This window comes from Pararge aegeria, chromosome 18 (assembly GCF_905163445.1).
Source record: "Pararge aegeria chromosome 18, ilParAegt1.1, whole genome shotgun sequence".
Lineage (NCBI taxonomy): Eukaryota > Metazoa > Arthropoda > Insecta > Lepidoptera > Nymphalidae > Pararge > Pararge aegeria.
Genome location: NC_053197.1, coordinates 6,207,138 through 6,222,684, shown reverse-complemented (window position 1 = coordinate 6,222,684; position 15,547 = coordinate 6,207,138). Strand labels below are relative to the sequence as shown.

General features: G+C 34.8%; 1 protein-coding gene across 1 annotated transcript in view; it reads right to left on the bottom strand.

The window, feature by feature from the left end:
* The window catches only part of LOC120631669 (G-protein coupled receptor moody), a 152,173-nt gene that overhangs the window by 41,322 nt on the left and 95,304 nt on the right, over positions 1–15,547 (bottom strand). The window lies entirely within an intron of this gene.

Sequence of the window (15,547 nt, the reverse complement as noted above, 5' to 3'; positions counted from 1 at the left end):
GCGCGGCCATCGCCTAGTAATGCAAAAGTCACTTTTAAACTCAATACATTTTTCGGGAAAATGGCACATACATCGTCCGATTTAAAATTGGCTGGATATTTAAATAAAGAAGGTTTTACTTCGATTTATAATAAAAATAAAGATACGGATAAACAGAAGTCAAAAGCTGGCAAGTAAATCAAAGTTAAGCCCATACGAGGAGTTTACCGATTTGATCTGAATAAGTTTTCCTGTTATTTACGGAAAAGCGTAAAAGAAGCCGTGAACAGACATTTGATATGAAAAGATCTTCATTTACATTCACTTAGCAATATACCATTTAGCATTCATTCCTTAGAAATGCCCGTTTTCCGTCTCAATCATCCAATATCTTTTATATCTCCCGTAGCGCTGTGTGTAATATTTTTACCTCTTCTTCTCGTCTGATGTTTGAGGTTTTTTTATAGAAACCTAAATGTTAAACCGTCAGTTCTGGATCTTTAAGGAAAATTTTGAAAAAAAAAAATCTATAGGTAAATTTTGGGAAATTAGTTAATATGCAATGATATTTTTAATAATAATAATAATAAATTCATTTAATTCATAGTGGTGAAAATATTACAAATACGAATTTTATATAATTTATCTATATACAGTTTTCTTTATTAAAGATTCATATTTCATATCATGAAACACGCGCAAAGTCTAGGAGTCATCTAGATTAATATTATATTATAAAAAACCTAAGTTAATAAGTGGAACATCAAGCTTGATAGAACTTTGAAGTATTTAAAAAAAATTGAGTGCTACTTAATAATATTTTATTAAATTTAGTTATCTAAGAATATACTTATATATACCTTATACAGTAATAAACTTGTACAACGTTTTACACATTCTCTTATATGTATATCGATAACAAGTGACCATGACATTCACAATAAAAAAATAATAACGTGAAAATACAGCAAAAAAAAAGAATGATAATAACAGGATGTGCTGTTGCAGGCTGTGTTGTAAATGGAGCTTTGTAATCAAGTTTTTTTTTATTACAGTGAATGCATAATTTAACAGAATGCAGTAAAAATAAATAAGGAGTAGTAAGGGCGGGGCAGTAACCCGATTGCCATGACGGCACATGAATTATTTTTATTTTCAAGGTGCACTCTAAGAATACAGGTCAATCTGTGGGTGCACGAGATTTATCACATAAAAAACGTTCTACGTCAATGACTTACCCGAATGCCATTGCTACAGCGTTCTACGATCTTTCGCTACGAAATTGGTGTAAGCATACATTGTATTAACGGGAAAATATTTATTTGACTAGTTTTTTACACTGTGATATATGGAGCAGAGACATGGACCCTTCCAAAAAATGTGGTGCACCGGCTCAAAGTGGCTCAGCATGCAATGGAAAGTGCGATGTTAGGTTTGTTTCTATTAGTTAGGATTCCCAACGCAGAGATCAGAAACCGAACTGAAATCATTGAAATCGTTCAAAGAGCAGCGGCCCTGAAATGGAGCTGGGTGGGCCACATTTGTCGAAGGGAGAACGGGCGATGGGGCCGAGTGACTCTGGATTGGCCACCGCGCGGTGGACACAGAAGCATCGGCCGATCACCAGTTCGATGGAGGGATATCGTAAAGGCAGAAGGGAAGAACTGGATGCAGCTAACCAGCAATAGACCGAGATGGCGTTCAAATGAAGAGGCCTTAGTCCAGCAGTGGATTGAGGTTCGCTGATGATGGTGTGTTAGTTATTTAGTTTGGCTTGACTGCACGAGTAGTAGAGATGTGGTGCTACCATAAAATCTCCTCTATAAAGTTGTATTGTACATCCCTACTAATATTATAAATGTGAATGTAAGTTGTGACGCTTTCACGCTTAAACTGATCCTCATGAAACTATGTACACATATTCTTGGAAGTGTTAAAAGTAATATAGGATACTTTTTATCCCGACATTAAACACGGTTCCTTTGCGAGAGGGGATGAGTGTTTGACGTTTTTACACCATAGCTCCGACCAATTATAACCCATTTAAATAATTATTTTTGTACTAAAGAGGTATATGTGTTTAATTTTGCCCAAACTGTGGTTGGAGATAAAGGACAGAACTCCTCAGCGGACAGCAGCAAACCCCTCATTTAAGGTTTAGCGGTACTGAATACTTAATTTTTTTTTAGAACTACAACTAAATTTAATGTCACATCAAAAAACAAACGAAGACGAAGTCGCGGGCAACAGCTAGTTGTTTGTTATATTATAATACCATGTTATAAATACTATTGGTATGTGGGTAATAGGACACTACCCATAAAAAAAATACTGGATGAAGAGAACCTATTATAAAGTCAAATATTTCGTATTATGTCAAAAGGGAGCAACTTTAAAAAAAATACTATCCTCTTTTTAATTACTTGAAATCACAATCTCTAAAAGTATTCATATCGGGAAAAGTTTTAGGAACAAATGTTTATAATATGATTTTATATTGTAAAACCATATCGAATTAGTTCTCTCTTTAAAAATCCCTTTATATAAAACTCCATACAACTCCACGAGAAAGAACATAAGATCCCATAAATCAGACATGTGTTCAACTATAATTAAAAGTAGCGATGCAGCAGTTGCGACAACAATTTTAATTGATACGACATGATTGCTGTTTTACTCATTATCATGTTCATTGTTAAGTAGATCAATACCAGTGAATTTACTGTATGACGAGTTAAGGTTGACCGTAAGAGACAGAACTGTTTTATATAAAACGAAGATTTTAAAAAGCTTTTCTTGATATAAATCTAGTCAGTTTGAAAAAATTGAAAAAAAGTTTGTGTTTTTTTAGTAATCATTGATGGACCAAGCAGAACGACCCACTTGATGGTAAGTAAAAAGCCACCTCCTATAAACAGAGCAATACTTGGCAGGGCATGCGCGGAACCTGTCCTGCAACTTGCCGCGCTGTGACCTATGGCGTAGGTGTTAAGAAGCCTCATACGCCTGTCCACACCAGCCCTCCAGATCGGAACGTACAATTACAACAATGGTACTTTGCAGCAGAAATAGCATGGCGGTAGATAGTACTTCCCCGGATGAGCTCTGTCACAAAAAGCTCTACTTCTACCCATTGTAGAGCTTAACTTATATAAATCGTCCAACGCTACAGTAGCAGTCAATAATAATAATCCCTACTAATATTATAAATGTCAATGTAAGTTTGTTTGTTACGCTTTCACGCAAAAACTACTAAACCGATCCTCATGAAACTTTGTACACATATTCTTGGAAGCGTTAGAAGTAATATAGGATACGTTTTATCCCGACATTTAACTCGGTTCCTTTGGAAGAGGGGATGAAAGTGTCTGACGATAACTCCGACCAATTATAACCGATTTAAATAATTATTTTTGTACTATAGAGGTTATAGTATGTGTTTAATTTTGCCCAAACTTTGTGAAGATCTGATGAAAGTGGTTGGAGATAGAGGACAGAACTCCTCAGCGGACAGCAGCAAACCCCTCATTTAAGAATATTTTTTTTTTTAGAACACAACTAAATTGAATGCAACATCAAAAAACAAAATCAAACGCAGACGAAATCGCGGGCAACAGCTAGTAATAAATAAATAAACTACGACAATACACACATCGCCATCTAGCCCGTAAGCGTAACTTGTGTTATGGGTACTAAGATGACTGATGAATATTTGTATACATAAATACTTAGAATAATCATATAAGCACCTAGACACTAAAAAACATTCATGCTCATCACACAAACATTTTCCAATAGTGGGAATCGAACCCACGGCCTTGAAATCAGAAAGGAGGGTCGCTGCAAACTGCGCCAATCGAGCGTCAATATTTCTTTTAAATGCGTATTATATTCAAAAGAAAAACGAAATCGCTAATGAAAATGTTTACTACGTTTTCATTGCTGAACTAACATTACATGTAATGAATCAATCACTTTGATTGATCTCCAATGGTTTGCCAAACATTTGAATTAACGGTATAGAGTAGTGAACTTGATTTATATTCGATTGCGAATTTAGAGTCGATTACTTCTACAAACGGCATTACCTTGTTTAGTACACTCACGTCTCGGATCGGTCGTATATTACGCCTATTTGAAACGGTATTTCATTGCTCTCTTTAGTAAAGTTTGTTTACCCGACTACAACTTCTTCTATTATTGTTTGCAAGCAACTGAAATAGTTTCATATTATATCAAAGCTAGAATCTAGACGATCTAGATCTCTAGAATTTTGACGGTCGATTGGCGCAGTGGGCAGCGACCCTGCTTTCTGAGTCCAAGGCCGTGGGTTCAATTCCCACAACTGGGCAATAACTGTGTGATGAACATGAATGTTTTTTAGTATCTGGGTGTTTATCTATATGTCATAAAAAATATTCATCAGTTATCTTAGTACCCATAACACAAGCTACGCTTACTTTGGGACTAGATGGCGATATGTGTATTGTCGTAGTGTATTTATTTGTTTAATTAAATGAAAAAAAATCTGACAATCAGATTAGAAGTTTAGATTCCATTAACATTGAGGCTGGGCGCAATATGCCTACTCAATTCTCAACTATGAACTAGTACATTTATTTATCATTGGGTATATACATTGTGTAGTATATTTATTTATTTAATCTATCAACCTAAAATTTCCTTTATTATTTAGCTTACTTGACATCAGTCTAAACGGATTGATGTATTAAAACAAATAGTGTGTCATGAGATTCGTGTACTTGTGGGATTTGCGTAGTTAAATTTTTATATAAATTAATACATTTTAATGGTTTTGGCACCTTGGCAACTGGCTTTGAGCGTACGACTCTCTGACAATCGCCGCCTGAGCGCTTTACAACTAAGCTACGGCCACCATTCTACCAATGCAATAAATACTTAATATATACCCTCTTTATCAGTCTTATAGTGACTGTGTCAAAACTTTTTTTTTATTACCTACACTTGGAAGAAATATTAAATATTAATCAGTGGCGTGCATATAAGGTATGCACATGGTATGCACTAAACGGAAAGATGATATCAAATGAAAAAAAACTCCAGTACGAGTTATAAAAAACTTAAGGATAGGCATTGAAAGAGTTGTAAAAAGTCTACCCTTAATTTTTTATAGCTTTCTGAAGATTTTTATCATTTTATATCATCTGCATACCCTGTGCATACCCTCTATGCACGCCACTGGTATAAATATACTTATGATAAAGGATTTGAATCTGCGACTCTCTTTGAATAAAAATAATAAACAAGCAATACGTCATCTCTAGTTTCAAAAAGTTTTTCATTGTAATATGGACGGTAATATGTATCTATTGATAAATAAATGAATTTTTATCTCAATAGTGTGTGCTAATTGACTTTGTCATTGTTTTGAGTTTGGTCTCAAATTAAGGGTCTCTAAATGTACCATTATACAATAATGATAATAAATATGATATCCTTCCGTGGTTTTATTACTATTTATGTCTAGCTTTACTGAACTTTATTTTGTGTTTTTATAGATTAACTATCTCGTTTCTAACTTTAATCTTTAGTTTTATACTTCAATTGTAAAATAAGAACCAAGCACTTTTTATATACGAGGTACTTGTCGTACCTTTTAACTTGAAACTCTTTTAAATAACTGATTATATAGAGAATTTAATCGTGAATTGCAATTTATAGACAATGTACGGCAGTATCGTTTAACTTTTTAAAAGGGCATAAAAGAAAACTCTTATTGCTTAATAAAAGAGATACGAGTATCTTATTCTCTCTTTACAGTAAACCTTCTGGGTGGATAAACATTTAGCTGTTGATATTCTATTCCATTTGCCCAGGAGATGCTTATTCAATCATAACGGACTCTGTGACGTACTCTTAATATGAGTATATAACATAGCAATTGGACGTTGATTTCTGTTTTTTGCGATTTTGAAACGGAAACTTATTCTGTTAGTATAGCTAAATATAAGAAGTGAAAACAAACTACAAATGCACGTTATTAGACTTTATAAAATAAATAAAATATTCATTTCAATTGCTAATTCTAAAATTATTTTATAAAAATTTACCAAATGAAATTTACGGGACGTCTCTCAATAAGTTCAATGTTTGTTTTAACCGTTAGCTTATAGAAAAATCCTGTTATAGCGCAAAAGAATTGCTATATTTTTAAGTAGGCAACACTGTGATATGAGTAAACTATGGGTTTCTTCTTGTACCGGGGCCTGTTTGGAAGCCTCATACCTTTATTTTTAAGTTCACGAATGTAGTGTCACCATCATTTCACTGCAATGAAAAAATTGTGACGTATCAAAAGTGCCTTTTGTAGGTTTATTTTAATAAATAAAGATTTGATTTGATTTTTATTTTTAATATCAACTTTTATCAAGTTGTAAGCTGACCATATTTTTTAACCTTATAAGAAATATTAAAAAGTTCATAATTTGATGAAACTGAACTGAATTACGAAATACTGTTGAAAGGTGCATAGGTACAGGTATTTCATAATTAATCACCCTGTAAAAATATTAGATTAAAAGAAGCTTATTTATTTTTCCATACAAATGAATTCAAAACATTCGAAGTGTTTATTTTTAACGACTCTATTGAAGATAAAAGACTGACACACGCATAGTATCTACACTACGCGACCCGTACCTAATAAAGTGACAGGAGTAACTTCATTTTTTTGCATGTGATGTTAGGTCTGTATCTGATTTCTTTCAATTAAAACTTTGGCAGTGGTTTACACAAAAACAATTAGCGTTTCAGTTTAACAGACAAGTATCAGAGGCAGTAAATAATGTAACCTTAAAAGCCTATGAAGTAATATTTCATTTTTCATTTGCACATTGTATAGGTAAGCTCATAATCGTGTTTTTGGAGAGTCGAACCAAAACACCCGTATGCACAAGATGGCATTAAGGGGCATTATGATAAAAGCTTTCATACGAAATGGACCGTACGCTAAATAAAATTTCATCTACAATGAAGACTATTAGGATAACCTTTATTTACTAAACATAAAAGAGGAACGGAGATGTTTGAATACAAATACGACATTGTACGCTGTCTACTGAGGGGTATTCTATTTTTTATTACATTTTTAGGCAATCGCTGCGAAAATATTGTTATATAGGGTTTATCTAAGATAATGCTACACAATAGGTGTAGACGGAGGTGCTTGCTTTGCTATTGAAACGGTTTGGACGTGACAATGTCTTATAATTCGATGGAGCCGGCTGCGCGCACGAAAAAACATGACGTATGCGGCGTTACCTCGCTCTGAGGCGTTCCATTCAAGGCTTGAAGTTCAAGCGAGAGCGAGGAACGAGCGACAAAGAGGCACAATCGGCCTCCGCGTTCGACATCTGTCTCTTTTCTACTTGAGTGAGCGATGCGTCCGCGTGGACAGCTTCTATACAATAATACATTTACATGTTTTCGGCAAGGATGAAGTGCAGTGAAAAGTGAATGTGGTGTCAATTGTTTATAGCAACGATAATATCTATCAAACAAATAAAATTAAAATTTTCTTTTGAAAAATGCAACCATTCCATTTCCATCTTACGACGTTGTCACGTTCAACTATCGTCAGTAAGCCGACTTTACACGCCAATTTTTTACAAATAATTTTTTATTCAATGCTATAAATATTAGAAACAATGTTTTCATCAGTATCAACCCATTATCGGCACAGTACAGAGCAGGAGTCTCAGAATTAGAAGGGTTTAGACCGTAGTTCATCACGCTGGCCAAAAGCGGATAGGTAGACTCCACACGCCTTTAAAACAGTGCCTTTTTTATTATTTTTTTATATTAATAGCGAACTTTTTACATATGTAATGATGATAATATATATTTGGCACTTCCTTAAATATGGCAAAACACTTTAATAATTAGGTCGGTAAATAAAACAAAGGTCCCAATGAAAGTGTATCATTCATAAATAAAAAAAAAATCAAAATCCAAAATTCATTTATTTCAAATAGGCCTAATTAATAAGCACTTTTGAAACGTCAAGTCAGTCATATTGTTTAAACTTAGATAAAGGTAGATCTAATATTACCTTCGGTATCATGTTATAAAAGCATATACCCCACAAAAGATTTCTGTACTTTTCTCAGACGCTATGCAGATATCACTAATTTATGTCCGTTTCTAGTTAGTCGACTGTTTATATCGACTTTTTGTTTATAATTACTTAAGTTTTGTTTAATAAAGATAATATTACTATAAAAATATTGCGAGGCTACTATAAGTATACCTATTTCTTTAAATTTGGTACGAAGGGATTTTCGTGAACTGTCTAATTTTGACGTGACAACGTCTTATAATTCGATGGAGCCGGCTGCACGCACGAAAAAACATGACAACATGCGTCGTTACCTCGCTCTGAGGTGTTCCATTTAAGACTTGAAGTGCAAGCGAGAGCGCGGAACGAGCGACAAAGAGGCACAATCGGCCTCCGCGCTCGGCAGCGCTCTCTCTTACTTGAGTGAGCGATGCGTCCGCGTGGACAGCTGCTATACAATAATACATTTACATGTTTTCGTCAAGTATGAAGTGCAGTGAAAAGTGAATGTGGTGTCAATTGTTTATAGCAACGATGATGATAGACACTATGAACTGTGTCTATCATCATGTATTTAAAAAAAATTGACATAATTGTATTCATGCGTACAAATAAATGTAACTTGATCAATTAAATTGTGATTTCAATCTATCTACTTTCTATATCTATACAAAATATCTATCAAACAAATAAAATATAAATTTTCTTTTGAAAAATGCAACTATTCCATCAGTATTCTCTTATGACGTTGTCACGTTTAACTATAATCAGTAAACCGAATTTACAGACAATCGATTTTTTTCTGACAGCATAAGCAGCACTAGCTTACCCGCTAGTGCCTCGATATTTGCAATATGAATAGGTTGTAGCCCAGTGGGTAAATATGACGTAGAATAATAGAATAACTTTTCCTATTACGTTAATTCTATTGATATATAAAAAGCGGGCATTCTGTAAGTATTGTCGCGTCGACAGCGACGTCATGACGCTATAAGAGATTGATGAAGAAGCTATCAAGAATACGTATTTAATGCACGCAACTTAGATGCTAAATTTTAACACAAGTTTCGCCTTTTGTTTGAGAAGAAAGGAGAAACTCGATCATATTTATTACTAGCGGACCCGCATGATTTCGTCCGCGAATGAGTTCAAAAAATAGTCGTATGCTGTCGCGGACTGTTTTGTAGAACTTTAAAGAAACAATTCCGATATCCCTACTAATATTATAAATGTCAATGTAAGTTTGTTTGTTACGCTTTCACGCAAAAACTACTAAAGCGATCCTCATGAAACTTTGTACACATATTGTTGGAAGTGTTAGAAGTAATATAGAATACTTTTTATCCCAACATTAAGCTCGGTTCCTTTGGGAGAGGGGATGAGTGTTTGACGATTTTACACCATAACTCCGACAAATTATAACCGATTTAAATATTTTTTTTTGTACTAAAGAGGTTGTGTATGTGCTTAATTTTGCCCAAATTGTAGTTGGAGATAGAGGATATAACTCCTCAGAGGACAGCAGCAAACCCCTCATTTAAGGTTTAGCGATACTAATTACTTTAATTTTTTTTAGATCAACAACTAAATTTAATGCCGCATCAAAAAGCAAAATCAAACGCAGACGAAGTCGCGGGCAATAGCTAGTACTTAATAAAGCATCCCCCGGTCAAAATTTTCAAAATATATAAAATGTACAGAAATCTTCCAGTTACAGATTTATTATAAGTATAGATAGATATCTAAAAAATTGTGGTAAGATTATTTGAAAGGAAAACGCATGTCATTATTCGTCAATGGTGGAAATCAGCTGCTCATGCATGGATTTACTTGCCATAAAAATCTATTCATTGTCTAACAGTAATAAAACATTTCATTGATTCACAGTAGCATGCCTGATTTTCACGGATAATTTGCCCTTTTGTCGTGAGCAAAAGGAAAGTCACAATAGAAAATGTTTGGCATCACGAAGGGTCAAAGCTTCCCCGTCTTAAATCATTATTTGCCGGAAGAAAAATAACACTGTTGTCACGGTACATTATTTTTACATTTTTACTCTATTATGTTCCAATCTTTTCAAACAACTTTTATGCTAATATTGGCTAAGCGCCAAAACACGAATACTCGCATCGGAGGTTTGTCAGTTTGTTCGTCATTATATCAGCGGCTGCGACTTTAATCCATGCATCAAAGAATTCTTAAAACGTCAGACGTTAGAAGTATGTTTCGGAACATATTTACTTTGCAAGGTATATCGCTTTTATGTCGAAGATATCCTCAGTAAAATAAATTCTCCTTATTCGTATTAGACACTACGGCAAACAAATCTTATTCGTTTTAGGAAGACATACGACATATTCGTAAAACAGAATTCATTCTCATGAATCGTTGAACATAATAATTCGTCTTCAGAAAGGTAATGTAATATAATACAGGTAAATTTATTATATATGAGACTAGCGGTCTCTGCAACCCTTGTGCGAGACTTTTATTCAAATTTTAAAGAGAAACAACTTTGTCATACATGATTTTATCAATGCTTAAACCGTTTACGCAGCGGAAGCTCTCAAAAGGAAAAAAAACCCCAATTTTGAAACATTCTTCATTGGTTTTATGCTCATGTTGATCTTAGCGTAATAATAATACATATAATTACGCTACATACCGGTTGCTTGGGCATTCAAAAGCCCCGCAAGCGGAGGGTGGAAGATTTTTTTTTTATAAATTTTTAATAGTGTTTTTTAATTTATTCTTAAGCATTGTTAATAATTTAAAAAAAAAAAAGAAAAATAATAAATGATAGATAATTAATAAATTCGCTGAAAAAGAATTCATATTATACTTCTAACCTTCCTCGATAAATGAGCTATCCAACACTTAAAAATTTTTAAATCGGACCCGCAGACCTGAGATCATCGCGTTCAAGTAACTAAACAAACACACAAACCCTTCAGCTTCATAAATTAGTATGAGATTTAATTCGATATAATTTAAATGTCGCGTATGGTGTAAAACTCGTATAGGTCCTTTATGTTGCACGATAGTAGGTCACATCGATTTTTTTGCGATGCGATTTGTTGAGATTGCAAAGGATTGCATTATTGGAACAGATTTACGCAATCTACAATAGTTCCAGATAGGTTAATGGATTAACTTTCCACAAACTTAAGCACGGAAGGCGTTAATCTTTTTTAGTTCTACGTCTTACGTTGAATAAAGACGCGACGCCAAGCGATTTAGAGTTTCGATACGATGCTGCGTAGAAATCGATACCTACCCCAAGTAGGTGCTGATTTAAAACTGTTTCACACTTGGCATGTTAGCCCGCTACCATCTTAGAATGCATCATTACATTACAACCAGATGTAATGATCATATTAATTTTATCAAGGTTAAACAAAATTCATAACGTTATCCGAGTATGACAAAGGCATTGAGAAAAAAGGTCAAACTATCTATCCCGATTTTATTGAGGATCTAGGAATAATACCAGCGTGAATAGGGTCTGGACTGGCTTATATTTAATAGTGGTAACGGTTTATTCTGTCTTATCAGATTTCAAACAGGCTGTTGACCTTTGACTTGCCTATGAGAGATTCAGCAGACTCAAGAACATATCGCTCTCTAGCGTATTCCGTTAAGCGTATAGCGTTACCAAACTTTATGTGAGTGTAAAAACTGCCATATAGTTACGTAGCCCAGCTTTAACTTCGTTCATTGCTTAGCGTATTTTATCTTTGACAGAGTTGTCATTAGTAAACACTTATAATGTTTCGAATTAGCTTTATGGAAAAATAAAAATGTTTCTTTTGATTTAATATTTTTACTGGGTGATTCCTTATGAAAGATACTTATGCACCCTTCAATAGTATTTCATTATTTGATTACATGTTGTACACACTGTGTTCACTCGGATAAAGTAGTCTAAAGCTCGGTTATAGTTGTAAAATCCTATCCTACTAATATTATAAATGTGAATGTAAGTTTGTTTGTTAACTACTACTTAACCGATCCTCATGAAACTTTGTATACATATTCTTGGAAGTTTTAGAAGTAATATAGGATACTTTTTATCCCGACATTAAGCTCGGTTCCTTTGGGAGAGGGGATGAAAATGTGTGATGGTTTTACACCATAACTCCGACAAATTATAACCGAGCTAGTCATATATATTTACTCATGCTAATATACTTTTATCTGGAATTTTGAGGCACAGAAAATTCCGCAGAAAAAGCCTTGGTAGCCTTTTGGTAAGGCTTCGATTTCCCTTTCGTTACACCGAAATTTCAGTTTAATTTTCTTACTTTCCAACCGTCTACCAGCATATGTGGCCGGCTTATTAGTAATATCTACCTTATACTTTTAGTAGTAGAAGAGATTTTGGAACAGCAAGTCCGGGGAAGTACTATAACGATGCTTATTTCTGCCGCTAAGCAGTATTGTTGCAATGCTGTGATCTGGTTTGAAGAGTGTGCCAGCGTAATTACTGGCTTAAGAGGCTTATCACATATGCCTCAGGTGGACGGACACACTCGGCAATTCACGTGTTCCTTGCACTGCAAAGTGTTGCTCTGTTTAAAGTCAATGGTTTTCCACTTACCATCATGTGGACTATCCGCAATTGTTATCATAAACGAAGACCTCAGCATGCTATTCTCACTTGACCGTTAGATAACTCAACACACCTTTGTTAAGTTTCCTTTGTTAAAGTGCACTAGATATTATCTCAATGATTCAATAATTGTTTGGGAAGGCACTGTCACCGGAATTTCCTAGTTCAGGGGTCAGGATTCCAAAGATTTATCATACTGAGATTTTCTAATAAATATTTTCTATTTCTAATAAATAAATAAATAATAAACGACCTATTGGCGCAGTTTCAGCGACCCTGCTTTCTGAGTCAAAGGCCGTGGGTTTGATTCCCACCATTGGAAAATGTTTGTGTGATGAACATGAATGTTTTTCAGTGTTTATCTGTATATTACAGAATTATTTTATGTATATTATTCATAAAAATATTCATCAGTCATCGTAGTACCCATAATACAAGCTACGCTTACTTTGGGGCTAGATGGCGATGTGTGTAACGTCGAAGTATATTTATTTAAAATAAATAAATAAATAAGTATACTACGAAAATATGGGTACTAAGATGCCTGATGAATATTTTTATGAATTATATACATAAATACTTAGAAATACATATAAGCACCCAGACACTGAAAAACATTCATGCTCATCACACAAACATTTTCCAGTAGTGGGAATCGAACCCACGGCCTTGGGCTCAGAAAGCAGGGTCGCAAACTGCGCCAATCGGCCGTCAAATTCTATTTCTATTATTTCACCTACTGATAGATTACACTAGGAAGAAATTTGACGTTGGAAATTGGCTTAAAAAGTACAGCCTTCTTGAAACAGTATGTGTTTCAAGAAGGCTGTACTTGTGTAAAGCTGGACCGGGTTCAACGTGAGCTTCTAGTATATACATTGATTATTTACTCGGTGAGAAGAATTTATTTAAGCTCCTAAACGATACTACGTATGTTCCCCTCGTCCATAAATTGCAGTTCTTTTACGACTGCTGTGAACAATTTAACACAACATCGCAGTTAGGCGCCAGATAGTGAATGTCGTAAAAAGGTTTTTCGATTTTTATGGGATTCCGATACAGTACTATTTTAATTTTATATGCGACAGCTATCCCGATGTAGAGAAATAAGTTGAGAGTTTGCTCGGGGAAAGCGTTTTTATTTGCTTTTGTCTAAATTTAAGTAGGAGGTCCCGGGTTTGATTCCCGGCAGGGCTATATGGGAATTTATAAATTCTGAATTTTCTCTGGTCTGGTCTGGGCAGGCCTTTGCCGTGGCTAGTTACCACCCTACTGACAAAGACATGCCGCTAAGCGATTTAGCGTTCCGGTGCGATGTCACGTAGTAACTGATTTAGCCCATACTCAAGCCCACTACCCTTGTAGTGGAATAAAAAAAAACTTTGATGTAATAGTTATTATCATCATGACATAGGGCGCCTCTCCTATAAGGTGAAGGTTATCTTTTAGCTAACCCATCTATTCTGCTCTTAGATTAAACCACTATTCGGGACACGAAGGTGATAACTCTAATTTTAGAACTCTGAAAGCTAGTAACAAAGTACCTCAAGACACTTTAGGAATTCAGCTGAGTACGAATCTGTTTGGATACGTACTCCTATACGTACGTAAATGTTAAAGTAAAAATAGTAGGGCTTATGTTACTTAGTCAACTGTGATGACAATCATGTACACACAGCAGGTGTTATGGTTTAACCTAAGTTTTTTTTTTGACAACTTTGAATTTAGTACTTAGACATTCAAAGTTGAACACAAAAGATGATGGACATTTTTTTTTACACAAAAGCACAAATAAGTTGAACATTTTTTATTTTTTTTATATATTAATTGACGGACCAATCATACGGTCCACCTAATAGTAAGTGGAAAACTATCGCCTACTAACAGAGCAGCACTTTGCAGCATAGTGGTAATACTTCCCCGGACGAGCTCTGTCACAAAAACAGTATCTAACTTCATAGCTCAACATTAACTAGACTGTGAGATGGTGATAACAAAAAAAACCTGGCTAAGTTTGTTGTAGGGTCTTCTTAGACCAGGGCGCGTTTGGAACCCTCGTAGCTTTAGTTTTAAGTTAAAGAATGCAGTTATCACCATCACTAACATTAGTGTAACATGTTGAATGTATGAACGCTTCATAAGTGCCTGTAATAAGGTCTACATGAATAAAATATTTTTGAATTTGAATTTGAATTTGAAAAGCTCTACAACTACATTTTTTTTTAGTTCTTAGTATTAGTAGGTAGCCTTTGGTAGATTTCCGACTAGCCGCGTATAAACATAATTAGGTCATAAGCAAATATATTGACTACCGTCACGGTTAATACGCCAAAGTTATGCGATACAAACACTACTTGTCTATAAATGGCAGGTTTTTTACGACGTCTGCGAGCAGATTAACACAACATCGCAGTTAGAAACTAGATAGTGATCGTCGTAAAAATGTTATCGGTTTTTATGAGATACCTATACATTGTTACCCCGAACTTACGTGCCATAGTTATGGGGATAAAATAATATAAGGGCATCATACAAAAAATATTTTTCGTTTTGAATAGTTGTGGAGCTTTCATCAGTACAGATAGAAAACGCTTCTATTTTTTATTCCACTACAAGTTAGCCCTTGAAAGACTCGGGTCGGTCGGGTAGCGGGCTAACCTGTTAGGGGTATACCAGTTGTGTTAACGGAACGCTTAATCACTTAGTGCCATGTCCTTGTCGTTAGGGTGGTAACTAGCCTCGGCCGAAGCATCCACCGGTACAGACTAGAGAAAATTCAGAAATTAGGAATTCCAGAATTGCTCCTGCCTGGATCGCAACCGGGACCTACAACTTGAAACTACAGCGGGCATCATTCA